This window comes from Canis lupus, chromosome 14, assembly GCF_003254725.2.
Source record: "Canis lupus dingo isolate Sandy chromosome 14, ASM325472v2, whole genome shotgun sequence".
NCBI classification, from domain to species: Eukaryota; Metazoa; Chordata; class Mammalia; order Carnivora; family Canidae; genus Canis; species Canis lupus.
The window spans coordinates 53,262,205-53,275,474 of NC_064256.1; the positions used below are offsets into that span (position 1 = coordinate 53,262,205).

The 13,270-nt window shown below is 35.9% G+C and overlaps 1 protein-coding gene and 1 long non-coding RNA gene across 20 annotated transcripts in view; one reads left to right on the forward strand and one right to left on the reverse strand.

The window, feature by feature from the left end:
- The window catches only part of FOXP2 (forkhead box P2), a 554,671-nt gene that overhangs the window by 43,668 nt on the left and 497,733 nt on the right, over positions 1-13,270 (forward strand). The window lies entirely within an intron of this gene.
- LOC112670781 (uncharacterized) lies at positions 235-9,728 on the reverse strand. Of its 4 annotated transcripts, none has more exons than XR_007402128.1 (4): positions 9,400-9,726; positions 8,674-8,868; positions 8,035-8,227; positions 235-1,346 (listed from the first exon to the last, which is right to left on the reverse strand). It is a non-coding gene; the product is annotated as an uncharacterized LOC112670781 (long non-coding RNA). The 4 variants fall into 4 exon arrangements; XR_003143211.3 differs by lacking the exon at positions 235-1,346 and adding an exon at positions 1,585-7,212 and having other exon boundaries at positions 8,686-8,868; XR_003143212.3 differs by lacking the exon at positions 235-1,346 and adding an exon at positions 1,585-7,212 and having other exon boundaries at positions 8,035-8,210.

Genomic DNA, 13,270 nt, shown 5'->3' on the forward strand with positions numbered 1-13,270 from the left:
GCATTAGTAGGAAAAATTAGCTTAAAATATTTAAATTTCTGCCATTCTGGGATTTATATGTGAACATATTTTATGTGTTGATTTTTAGTGTGTGAAGTAGGTATTTTTATAAATCACATGCGGTAGAAGTAAAAATACAAAAATATTTTAATAAATCATATACTGTAGAAAAATAATAAATCAGAGTAGGTATTTGAGAAAATTAGGAGTTTATTTTTTTCTGGGAAAAAATTTAAACTGCCATTGAATTTCATTTTCATTTAATTTTTTAAAAGGAAATGTTGGCATTGTTATGCTAGATCATTATAAGCTTTATTTATACTACATTTTATCATAATGCACACTGAGTATAAATAAACTCTGGTATGCTAAACCTAATAGCAATTAAACTGGAAGTGTTTGTATTTCATCACTGTGAACTTCGCAGAAATGTTTCCATGACAACCTCCATGCTAGTTAAGACAACCAGAGGTGATCAACAGTTTACGTATTTTTTCTCTTGTAAGAATGGAATTTGTGTTGACAGTTTTGGCCTTTAATGGCACTTTTGTTCTGTGTGAAAGTATTTGTTTACCAGATCATATGTTGTTAACTGTCAGGCTGAGGTAGAGTGACTGCTTTTGATAAAAGGCTGCATTAGAATTTCTAGTCTGTGAGGCTCTTATACTCTAATTATCCCCATCAGTATAGAAGAGTCCATTTGCCTCAGTACTCTACAAATTACACTTTATTAAGACCAAGTATTATGCTGACTAAAATTGGGAAGATCTTGATTTTGTTTGACCATCTAAAAATGGAAATTCCTTTTAACTTCTTAATGAATACCCTCCCCCCCCAAAAAAAAAGCTCCTACGTGTGTGTGTGTGCAGAGTCATATATAATCACTCACTCACACAGACACACACGTATACACAGACACACACGCATGCTCTGCAAACAACATCCAAGTGACCTCTTTGGAAAAGGTTACTGGGACAGCATTAGTGATTTTTCTTAACTCCTTCCCTAAAATATTGTAACTATATCACCAGAATCTCCTACCAAAAATATGCAAAAAGAGAAAGCGTAATTTTGTAGTTTCAAACCAGAATTGCCAAGCTGATTGGGGATCTGAGGACTTTCCCCCTCTTTACCCTTAAATAGAGGCACATTAAAAACGTGTCTACTTTGAGATTCTAGGGTAAAAGTGTGTATATACATATACTTAGAAAGAGGACTGGAATTGTAAAAATTCTCCAGAACTATGTCAGTTGCATAAGAGAGGGAAGGTATCATTCATTGAGGGACATTGTACTTGTCTTCTTCTGTAACTGTGTCCGTGATTAGCTGGCAGTGTTGTCTAGAATCTGCAGGATGGGATTAAGTGGAAAAGGCATGTTAAATATGTTATATTATTTATATATGGAAAAGTAAACTCATTACTTTAACAAATAAAGCTTGACAGTTTTCTTGGCAAGTATGACTATATAGATATTAGGCTTCATCACCTATGTTCTCAGAAAAAGAAATTTAAAAAAATAATTAAAAAGAAATTTAAAAAGAAAAAGAAACTTTAATTTCCAACAGTTTTATTAAACTAATATTAAATCATAACTTTCCATGACCAAAAATTATCCTTGCTTTCCTTAAAATTACCTATTAAAATGTATTAGCATTAATAAAGTTGACATTTCTGTAAAATAATACATGGTTTTATCTTATTTTAAACACATAATCTTGATTTTTTTTTTCTTCTTTCTCTTCTTCGTCTTGGTATCATCATCCACTTAGTTGCATAAGTGAAGCTTACAAATACCCTGTCTACTTTCATTCAGTCATTCACTCAACTTCTTTCTTTTCATGTACTCTAGGCACTGAGAATATAGCAGAAAACAAAATACACAAAATTCCCTCCTTTTGTGAAAGGAAGCCAACAATAAAATGAATTAGTAAAAAATAATGTGAAATGATGGTAGGTGCCACAGAGAAAAAAAAAAGTGTGTGTGTGTGTGTGTGTTTGTAAAAGAGAGAGAGAGAAATGGAAAGTGGGGATTGCAATTTAAAATAGGAGCCAGCAAGACTTTATTGACAAGGTGACATCTGTGAAAGATCTGAAATAGGTGAAGTCAAGAGCTCTGTTGTTTTCTGAAGGCGAAGGGATCAGCAACGGCAACTGTCTCAAAGCTGAAGTATCCTTGTCAAGTTTCAGAAATGGTGAGCAGGCCAGTGCAGCTGGTACGGAGCAAGCAAGGGCAAAGAGTAGGACTCTTTGGGACTGAAGAATACCTTCCAGTCAAGGCTAGGCCATTGAACAGAAGAGTAACAGTATGATTTACCTCAACGTAACCATTCTGTCTGCTGTGTTGAAAATAGCTCACAGGAAGGTAGGAATGAAAGCGGGGAAAGGAACGAGGAGGAAACCAGGTAGGAATTTACTGCGAGAATCCGAATAAGAGGCGGTAGTGTCTTGACAAAGAGTAGTAATAGTCATGGCGTGGTGGGAACAAGAGACCAAATTCTGGATAGGTTTTGAAGGGCTAACTAGATTCCCTCACAGATTGAATGTGGTGTTTGGGACAAAGTGAAGAGTTATGGTTGTCTCAGGGTTTTCGACCTGAAAACTGACAGGAAGGTGTTTCCCTTTTCTGATGTGGGGAAGACCATAGAGGGAACAGGTTTTTGGGAAGGAACATCAAAAATTCAATTTTGGCCATATTTGAGATCCCTATGTGACATCTGAATATAGATATTTTTTTTTGAATATAGATATTAAGTAGACAGTTGGCTATCAGATCCTGGAGTTTGCAGCAGATGTGGGCTGTAGGTAAACATGTGTGCGTTAGCATATAGATGTTATTGGAAACAATGAGACTGGGTAAGACCAAAAGAGAGCTCTAGAAAGGAAACAGTCCAAGGACTTCTCTTATGTAAGGTCTGGCAGGGTGAGTACTTCACATATGCTAGAACACTCGCACTTTATGCTTGGTCCCAGAGTAACTAAGAATGCCCCCTTCTCTGTCTACAGGGAACCTCTGGGAGAATAAATTACACGATCACACGATATAGATCTTTTACATCTACTCTTCCCTATATCTGATGCCTTTTCTCTAGTTCATTAATCCGGTGGCCTCCCATCAGATTTCTTACCTTCTATCCTCACCTCTACCCACCAATTTTTGCTCTATTTCCAGAATAACCATTCCATATGTAAATCTAATAGTACCATTCTCCCCCACTAGACTTTTCCTGTGGCTTCTAACGTTTAAGGAGCAAAATATATTTAGTATGAAATTGTAAAATTCTTTATTTTATTCTTGCCTCTCTGTCCAACCCCTTTTCTTGCCATATCTCTCTTTTCACTCCTAAGACAAGAATCTCTAGTTCCTTAGAAATGAGGATTTTTTTCCCCCTACTGTTTGTGAACTGCCAGGCAGCTGCAGAGCCCCCAAGAAGCTGCTCTCCTACAGTACAGAGCTGTAGGGATGGGGAACTGCACTCTACTACTGCCCCTCCCAAATCTTCCCTACCTAGAGGGAGTTGGGGTTGGGTGAACAGGCACTGCCAGCCAGCTGCTACCACATGATTGGCGTAGGCTTTCTGTAACACAGAACTGTGGAAAATGAGATCACCAACATTCCCCGATGTCTAAATCCACACAGAAGGGGGAGATGGGCACTGTTCCTTGGCTGCCATCTCATAGAAATACAGAGCTGTGTAGGATGGGTGTAGTGCCTGGCCGGAAAGCCACACACTCCCACTGTTCTTACTGAATTTTCATAGATTTTCTTGAGTAAGTTTCTGTGTTGTTCCATCTCTTTTGATGACTCAACAGAGACTGAATAACTTGTCTTTACTAATTTTGACCAGTGTAATAGATGTCTCTTAGTGAGAGGTTTCCCCTAATTTCTTACCCCAAGATTGTAGACTTATCTCCTATGCCATACCTTTTTTAAAAAACTTAACATATAAATATTTTCTGTGATTGTGTTATCTCTAAGTATATTTAGTGACTATCAGATAGTCATTACACCAAATATAACATAGCATATATAAATATACACCCCAGCTACCTGATTCTCTCCATAATCTTAGGCTGCTTTTGGTTCTTCACCATTATATATAAATCTGCTACTAACAGGGTTTGTGCATGTATTTCTGCCCAATTTGGGAATATTTCATTAGTGTATATTTCTAGAGGTAGAATTATGAAGTAAAACATGGAGAACATTGACAAATTTCTTTCCAGAAAAGTTACGCAAATTTCTAATCCCTCTAGCAGTGTATATTTTACTGATTTTCACTAGAATCCTTGTTATTTGGTTCTTGCTGCTAATTTGATGACCAGCTAGAAGTTTAACTCCTGATGAAAGCATATTAATCTTGTGCTTCTGATCTTCAGTGCCCTTTTTTCAAGTTAGGACTAAAGCCTATTTTGTAGGTAAAGGCAACATTAAAAAGAAAAAAAAGGCAAAGAAAACCTGAGTGGAACCATAATAACAAATCAAAGGTCCTATTTTTCATTGCTGTTGGCTATGCAAGGTGTGGTATGGATTTTTTTCTTTGTTATCATGAACGGTATAGGCTTTAGAATACATATTCACTTCTTGCTCAGCTTCTTTCACACTTTGGTTTTCTAAAAGTAAAGTCTCAAGAAGGAGAAATAAATACTCACTTGGATGAAAAATACATAAGAGAAATTTAATGATCTAGTAATATATAGCTTGTTGGTAAATATAAATGAGAATAGCTTTACAATTTAAAATATATAAAGCTGTAAGTTCAGTGACTCAAGTGTGTTATATATTAGATCAAAGAGAAATCTGCGATGGTTTAAATCTGTCTCTGATTTTGAAAAAAATTGATTATCTGCAAAATCTGTGTTATTTCGCCTACAAAATCTTGGCAGCCCCCATAGATTTGTTGTGCCATCCCTTGAATGTGGAGAAGTTCAAGAAGGTTTAGTGAAAAAAATGTCTTATTTATGAAATATTTTAATGGGACAAGGTGGTGATCAAAATTTTAAAGTTCACAGACAAGCAATGGAAGGAGGCTAGAATGACCTATGGTAATGGATTAGAGTCGGAGACATCAGCATAAAATTTATCTCAATAAAAACTTGCACTTAGTGTAGATACAGATGGCTACATATAGAAATATTTATAATTATATGTATATACACTGGTTAGTACACACACACACATATTTCCTTTCTTTGTTACTTGAGCAGACCTAAAAATGACATGCAATGCATACTTAGCACCCATGTTTTAAGAATACCATTCTTTAATAAAAGAACCAAGGATCCTTGGAGAAGTGGGACTTACTCTTGGATTGCAGCAGGAAATATACAGGATAAACCTGGAGTTCTTATAATGCCAGAAAATACAAATATATTCAAATAAAAATACGACATATAAAATAACCATGAGTCTATACCATACTTATATAAATAAACGATTGAATTAAGTAAATGGGAGAATAGACATTTCCTGTATAGAAGAATTCCAAATAATGTGTGTAGATATTTTACCCTCAAGGAGGTGAAGCATAACTCCTCACTCCTTTTTTTTAAAACAAATATTTTATTTATTTATTCATGAGAGACACACACACACACACACACACACATACACAGGATGAGAGAGAGAGAGAGAAGCAGAGGGAGAAGCAGGCTCCATGCAGGGAGCCCTATGTGGGATTTGATCCTGGGACTCCAGGATCATGTCCCGGGCTGAAGGCAGGTGCTAAACCACTGAGCCACCCAGAGATCCCATAACTCCTCACTCCTTAATTGCGGGCTATGGGTGGTGACTTTCTCCCAAAGAGTACAGTGTGGAAAGGGGGAAAAGAGTAAATTTGCATTTAGAGAAACCTGATAAACCCATCCTTGGCTAGCTCATCGAAGTCAGCATCAGCAGTGTTATATCATGGCCACATCATAGTACATATACTTGATATGGTGTTATGAAAATGGCAACTTATCTATATGGCCTTCCCCTCCCAAAATTCATAACCTCAGTCTAATATTGAGAAAAACACCAGAGAGATACCAGTTGAGGGACATTGTACAAAATGCCTGACCAGTATTCCTCAAAACTGTCAAGGTTATCAAAGACAAAATCTGAGAATCTGTTACAGTCAAGGGGAGCAATTCTAAGGAAACAATATGACAAAATGTACTGTGGTATCCTAGATAGGATCCCAGAAGAGGAAAAGGACATTTGGTAAAAACTAAGGAAATATAAACAAAATGTGGACTTTCGTTAATGTTTTAAAAAGTTAATGCTAGCATCTGCAGGCTTAGCACAGCTAAATTGGGTATGATGGGGAGTTGGGGTGGGTTGAATAATAAAAATATCTGACACTGTTTAGAGCTTACTGTAGGCCAGGCATAGGCATGCTTTAGAATGTCTTAATTTTTTTTTTTAAAGCAACTCTTTGGTATTTTTATTCTCATGTTAGAACTGAAAAATTGAAAGGTTAAATAATTTGTCCAAGATTAAGCATGGATACCCAGGCTCTGGATTCTCTCAACTATTAGGCTTTACTGAGCTGAGAATGCTTGTTTTAGGGGGAAGTTGCAGGGAGCGATTCCCCTCTGTCACCAGGTTTGACTTCTGCCGAGGTATGTAGGATATAAAATATGACAGTACTTCCTATATGTATATATGTTAGATAAAACTAGAAATTTTATTTCCTTGGATCGTGGCATGTGATTATTTCATGGTATCCTCTTGATACTTCTTATCCGTTTATATGTCAGGTATACTAAAGTTATTCTACTTTTGCCTGGAGTCCCCAGTTCACTAGTTTTTTGGTGACCAAATACTCTTTGTCAGTACAGCAAAAGAGCCTTGTTTAACATCGTTGTTGTATTATGGTATTTAAAAGGGTTTCTCTCTCTTTTTCAAAATCCATCTTTTTATATAACAGCATTTGGATTTTGTTGGCTTTCTAATCCTCGAGTAACAGATAAAGTAACTGAGCCCTAAGAACACTAAATCAAGATTGTATGACAAGTTTATGTATGATAAGCTGCAAACATGTAATCTTGCAGACTTCTGTTGTGCTTTTCTTCCACATTGAAATAATGTGAAGTTAGTTCCCAGCAGTTCTTAGCTTTCTAGAGCCTCGCTGACAACAAGCTCAATTTTATTATTTTTATTAAAATCATTTTATGTTTACATAATTGCAACCCAAGTAGAGATGATGCTAATAGGCAGAGACAAATACCTGTTCAGAAAAAAAAAAAAAAAGAAAAAGTTCTGTCAATATAAGTGAAAGTTTTGCCCATGGCTTGAATCTTTAGGGTGCCCCACCCACCACCCAGTTTCTTGATTTCTAGATAGTAAGTAGTGTAAGGGCCTAGTGAGACTTATTTATTTGGGGACACAGAAAAATTGTGTGAGGGTATTTGTTTGTGAATTGTATTAAAATTCTATAATTTAATCCACAGTAGTCTATCATGTTATACCCACAGTCCATTACATCCTGACCAGAGATGTGTACATGCCATGGCAAGTGACTAAGCTGTTGCAGTTAAACTTTTTCATTCAGCTACTACTTCTGTGGTAATGCCTCCCAACTTTATTCATGCTCTGACACACATAGAAAGTGATGGTATTCGGAGAGCACCTTGGGTTAACCTGTGACTGGTGGTGATTGGCCTGAGGGCCCTGGTTGCCCCAGGCTCTTTTAGCCACCCTGAGGGCAGAAGGGATCAGCATCTTGGCACAGCTCTAACATGTTTGTGACACGTCAGTGCTTCAGCACTTTGTTCTGTGACATGCAACGGTGTGTCTTCCCCAAGTGTATATAGTTTCCGCACAAAGTTGTGTAAGATTTTTAGAAAAATAGTTATGCTGAACCCTGGGTTATGTAGAAGACAGATAACATGACACTTTCTTAGACTGATTTGAATCTTGCTGTGCAGAACTCCCATTGGACAATTTAATTATGCTGCACGGGGCGTATCTCGTATATGGCCCAATAATCACCCTTCTTTCCACCTAAGCCCTGAATTAAATGGGAACTAAAAGAGAGGCCCATATTTACCAAATAGATGATTCACTCTTCCTTCCCTGGCAAGGGTAGTAAGGCGCTGAGAGAAGCACAAGGCTCACAGAAGTTTGTAAGGGAGCTTTCTGCAAACTCTCAAGAAACAGCACAAGTGGGAAAGAAGCATTTCAACCAATGTCGTTAAGTGATTTGCCGTCATTAACTATGGAGGGCTGTGAAAAGTAGAACACTGTAACAACAGAGAAATACAGCCTTATAAGGAGTTCCTACTAGAACCTCTCAAGAAAGGCGTTAATTCCCAAGAGTATACAGCAAACTGAAATTTTTCTAGCTAATGACTTAGGACATTTACATGCATTTTGTAAAATCATTAAAAAAACGATTCTTTTTCTATTTTTAGTGGGTAGTTTTAGTGTTAGGAAGCACACATATTTCAGAAACAGTATTATTTGTACAGAAACACCATTTCTCTTACTGTTACAATCAACTCCAAAGAATATTACAACTTAAAAAAATAAAAAAATGATAAAAAAATAGAACGTAAAAAATGTGTAAGTTATGAATTTCAAATCAGAGTGTGGATGAAATTTCAAGTATCTAAAAACCTTTAGAATAGTTTCTGGAAGGCTCATTTCAGGTAGGAAAGTTTAGAAAAATGAGAACTTAAAATTTTACATGACATTGGACCATTTATGTTGACTGATAAAGTCTTTTCAGAAGGAATTGGTTGGCATCTGTTATATCCATGTTAACTCAAGGCGTTCTATTTTCTGGTGTATGGTTGGGTCTCAATAAATGGCATATCTTTCTTTTCCTTCCTCTGTGTTGAGTAGTGAATCATGTGTAGGATGAAATATTAGGCAAGTACTGCTGTTAATGAAAGATAAAATTAAATATAACTGTGAGGTATCTTCAGGGACAAAACATTCAGAAAGAAAAATTAAAATACTGTTTTTAAAAGCCCACTTCAACTTGGATAGAGAAATCAAACTTTGTCCCACAATATCCCCAAACTAATGGAGAATCTTTCCGTCATTTAAAAATATGCTTTCTATTATTACTCTAAAAGACATGATTTATCAGAGTAATATTATAAAGCACTATGATTAGATTCTCTTGAGATTTAGTTTCCTTTGAGATTTTACCCTTACTCGTAAAAATGGAATGACTTAAATTAACATATTGGGTCAGGATAGCTTTCTGCCCTCTACACAAAACCATATCACACTACAAAAGATAACTGGGGTGGCACTTGGAGAAGAGAAACAGTATATTTACAAAAGTTTGTCAGAATGAAAAATAGTACCTTATAGCATTTTATAGTTTGCAAAGCCCTATCATATATTTTATCCTTTTTGATTCCCATCACAACCTGTCTTATCAGAGGTTAAATGATCTTACCAAGAGTAAACTAACAGGAGGCTGATTTGTGACGCAAATCCAAATCCTCAGATACCATGTCCAGTGCCATTTTCTCAATACCATTCCACCTAAGGAGAAATGTGTTTTATGTAAATTCTGAGTTTTCAGTCAGGGACAATGAGAAGTTTTAAAGAGCCAGATTTTTTTTCTGGATTTAAGAAGTCTCTTAACTGCTGAGATTATTCAGCTATATAACTGGCTACCATGACAAGTAACAATGATTAGAAATGGTTAGGCAGAGGCTAGATGGCCATCTGTCGAGCCCGGTGTTGGACTGGATGACCTTTAAGATTCTTTCCAATTCGAAGATTCCATGACTCTATGGTGATAATGATGATGTTTCAGCCTGTTGCCAAGTAACATGTCTATTGTTTTTCCTGCCTGTCACACACAGCAATGGCAATAACTATCGTTTTCCTTATATGCCATGACAAATTTATATCATAGTGTCATATTAACAATTAGCATTCTCGAAGTTTCTGACCTTTATAATGTTCAAATCTATTCTAAAGATGCTGCCAAAATTTCATTTTAAAAGGTGTGAAAATAAAATTCCTTTGATGAATGACATACCCTAAAGCAATATCTGTGATTCCTTCCCCTTTCTTTTCCTTTCAAGGTCCATCAATCACACCCTCCTCAATCTACCTTGCCCTTACTGATTAACAGAGAGACTCATTCATTGATCCACTCACTCATTCTGTAAACATTCATGGACTCTATGAGCAGAGAAGTCTTCTAAGTCAAGAAAATACAAGAATGAGATTCATAATCTTACTGGCTATCAGGGTGGTAAAGCCGAGGAATCCATTCTTGTCAATTCAGCATGTATTCATTAAGCAACTAAAAGTAAAGTTACATAAGACGGAGTGCAGATCTGCTATTAAAAATAACTGAGTTGGTTTCTGAATCTGGATAAATCAATTAAGTCTAGGAGGTACATGCTTTGCTTTATCTCACTCTTTGACTATAAAGTAAACGAAACTCACCACTCCACACAGGCAATAGTGTCAGACATAAACCCGTACAAAGGCAGAAATACATACATATATAAAGAATTTTGTTTTGCTACTTGAAATATTTTGTTCCTAGCTCAAGAAAACTCAAGCGCCATGGCAGAGGTTTGGAGTGGTTTCATTGGTTTTTTGCTGAACTCTTGTGCTTGCAGCCAACTTATGGCTGTAATTGCTGAATGTATAAGTTTAGTTCCAATATGAATATTGGTTGGTAGTTTGTTTTTGTTAAGGGAAAAGATGTGAATGAGATAATAAACATGTATATTGAAACTTAACTAATTTGTCATTTGTGTCAGTGACTCCTTTGCTGAGTCAGATTATAATTTTTGTATGTTGGAAGAATATTTTCTGTTTTTTGTGCCATTCACACAAAAGATGTGGGCCTATCATTTCATATCCATGAGGACTTAACCACAGGGTAACTCACACATGGCAACTGGCTCCTATCAGAGAAAGCACATGAGAAGGTGAGAAAGATAGAAGTTGGTTATTTTGAAACCTAATCATAGAAATGATATCCCATCATTTGGCATATTCTGTTCACTAGAAGCAAGACACTAGTCCAGCCCACACTTACCTAGGACAAGAGAAATGGGAGGTGAGGATCACCGGTGCCCTTCTTAGAGACTACTACCCCAAGTATAAACCCTCCTGGAGTGTGTCCTTGCTATATTCTTTATCCTGTTGAAAGAATGCCATCTATGACATAATAAAACCAAGTGAAAACCCCTGAAAGCTATTTTGAGTTTTCCGTCTTTTGTTTTTTTATCTTAGTCAATCACAAAGTGAAATGGACATTTTTAATAAATATCTATCACATATGACCTGTTTGCTTCACCTCCTTTGCCCACTTAGTTCAGATTTCCATTCTTTCTTATTTGGATTACTGCTTTTTATTTTTTATGACTAAAGTATCTCCACTTCCTCTTTCCATGCAGTTAATATTTGACTCCAATTGTTCACCAGTTCCACCCACTACTCCTGACTTTCTGATGGCCAGGGGGGCTGCATCATTGAATTCGTAGTGCTGAAGACAGTGTCTGGACATGGTGCCTGTGCAAATATTTTTGTCTGAATAATTAGGCCTTAGAGACAGAATGGGCATCAGTATTCAGAAATCCCTAAATATCACAAAGCCACTGAATCTTCCTTATTTTTTCTTGACATATTGGACTTTTCTCCCAACGGGAAAAGTGCTGAATCCATCTTTTTTTCTAGTCACACAGAACTTCTTCTCCTTGTCTTTTTTCTGAGTCCTAATCTTTTACCTGCTATTTTTGAATATTGGTCTTGGCTTTTTTTCTCCTTGAAACACCACCATCATCTCAAATATTATCATAAATAAACAATTGCCAAATGTATATGATTATCAGCATAAGCTTTTCCGTGCCAACTAATAAAAAAGCTATTACATGGTTCCACTATGAAAACAAACTAAAATGGACTGAAAGGTGCAATAAACTCAAGTCTTATTTTCTTTACCAGTAAGTGCTTTCTAGCACACAGCTACAATTTGCTGGGGTTACAGTAACATTAGCAGCACTAGCACCAAGAATTTCTCCTATTATTAATTCTTACCATGTTTTAAATATTTTTTATCTAGCTAACAAATTATATTTATTAGAGTAATAAAATGTTTCCATCTTTTGCAATCAAATAAAAATAAATATCAGTTGGAGCTTCTTGAGCTAACACATGAGTTCCTTGACTTACCTGCTTTATATAGGTATGTATTAAAAATAAATTAAAAATAAAATATAACAGAATCATGGATAAAATTTGATTTAACTTTAGTACCCCTATCTCACACAAGAAATAATTTCCCCTGAAATTTTTGACATACTAAGGATGTAGTAAACCTATTATGGTACAAGCCTGCAAAGAACTCTGGTTTGAGTACTTGGTTTGGTATATACTCTGTAAATATTATCAGCAGCATTTATAAATAAGAAAGATTCAGGGATTAGTAGAGTACCATTTAAAGTGCAATCAGATTTTTCCAGCAGGCACTCATTTAAAACAAAACAAAACAAAACAAAACAAAACAAAACTTAAATTGTGGCAAGATTGAACCAGATATATTAAGTTCCCCTTCTCCAATGATAAGCTTTAAACGGTCAGTTTGGTTTGTTCACTTTTAATGTAATTATTAAAAACAGGTAATATATAATATCTTGTAGCCTGCTGTGCCTCAGTTACCTCAAGGCTGTGAAGGGATGTTATGTATTTAGCCCCCAACAAAGCAAAGTGGGGTCTGGGACTGCTGGCTCTCCCTTGTCCCAATGTGCCATACATTTGGCATTGGTTTCTATGTATATGCAGTCATACGAAAGTTTGAGAAAAACTGTCTCTTTCAAGAAGCAATCACAATGATCAGTTTCTTGGTATTTATTTAGAAATAATCAATGTATACATAAATGTATATGTATCTCTCTATGTCATTTTTTCAGAGATAGTAATATAAACACACCCTTTGATGCATCCTGATTTTTTCACTTCCCGCTGTACCCTAAAATGATTCCCTATCAGTACATGTAGTGCAATGTATTGGGGTTTTTTTCTGCTGCATTGGGTTGCTTATTAAATAGATCTATCTTCTTTTCACAGATGGAAAATTTTTAAGAAGCTTTGTTGATATGTACTTAAAATAGGTTTGTATTCTTTATAGGATGACTGCTTCAACAAAAACAACTTCAAAACTTCTTGAAATTGCAATGGTTTATGTCACTAGTGGTCACTTTCCACTTTTGGGGTTTTCCTAGATATCAGTTTTCTCTCCTTGGCTGAACTATTGTGTTTCTAGCTGGGCTTTTATTGTACAAGCAGAACGTTTT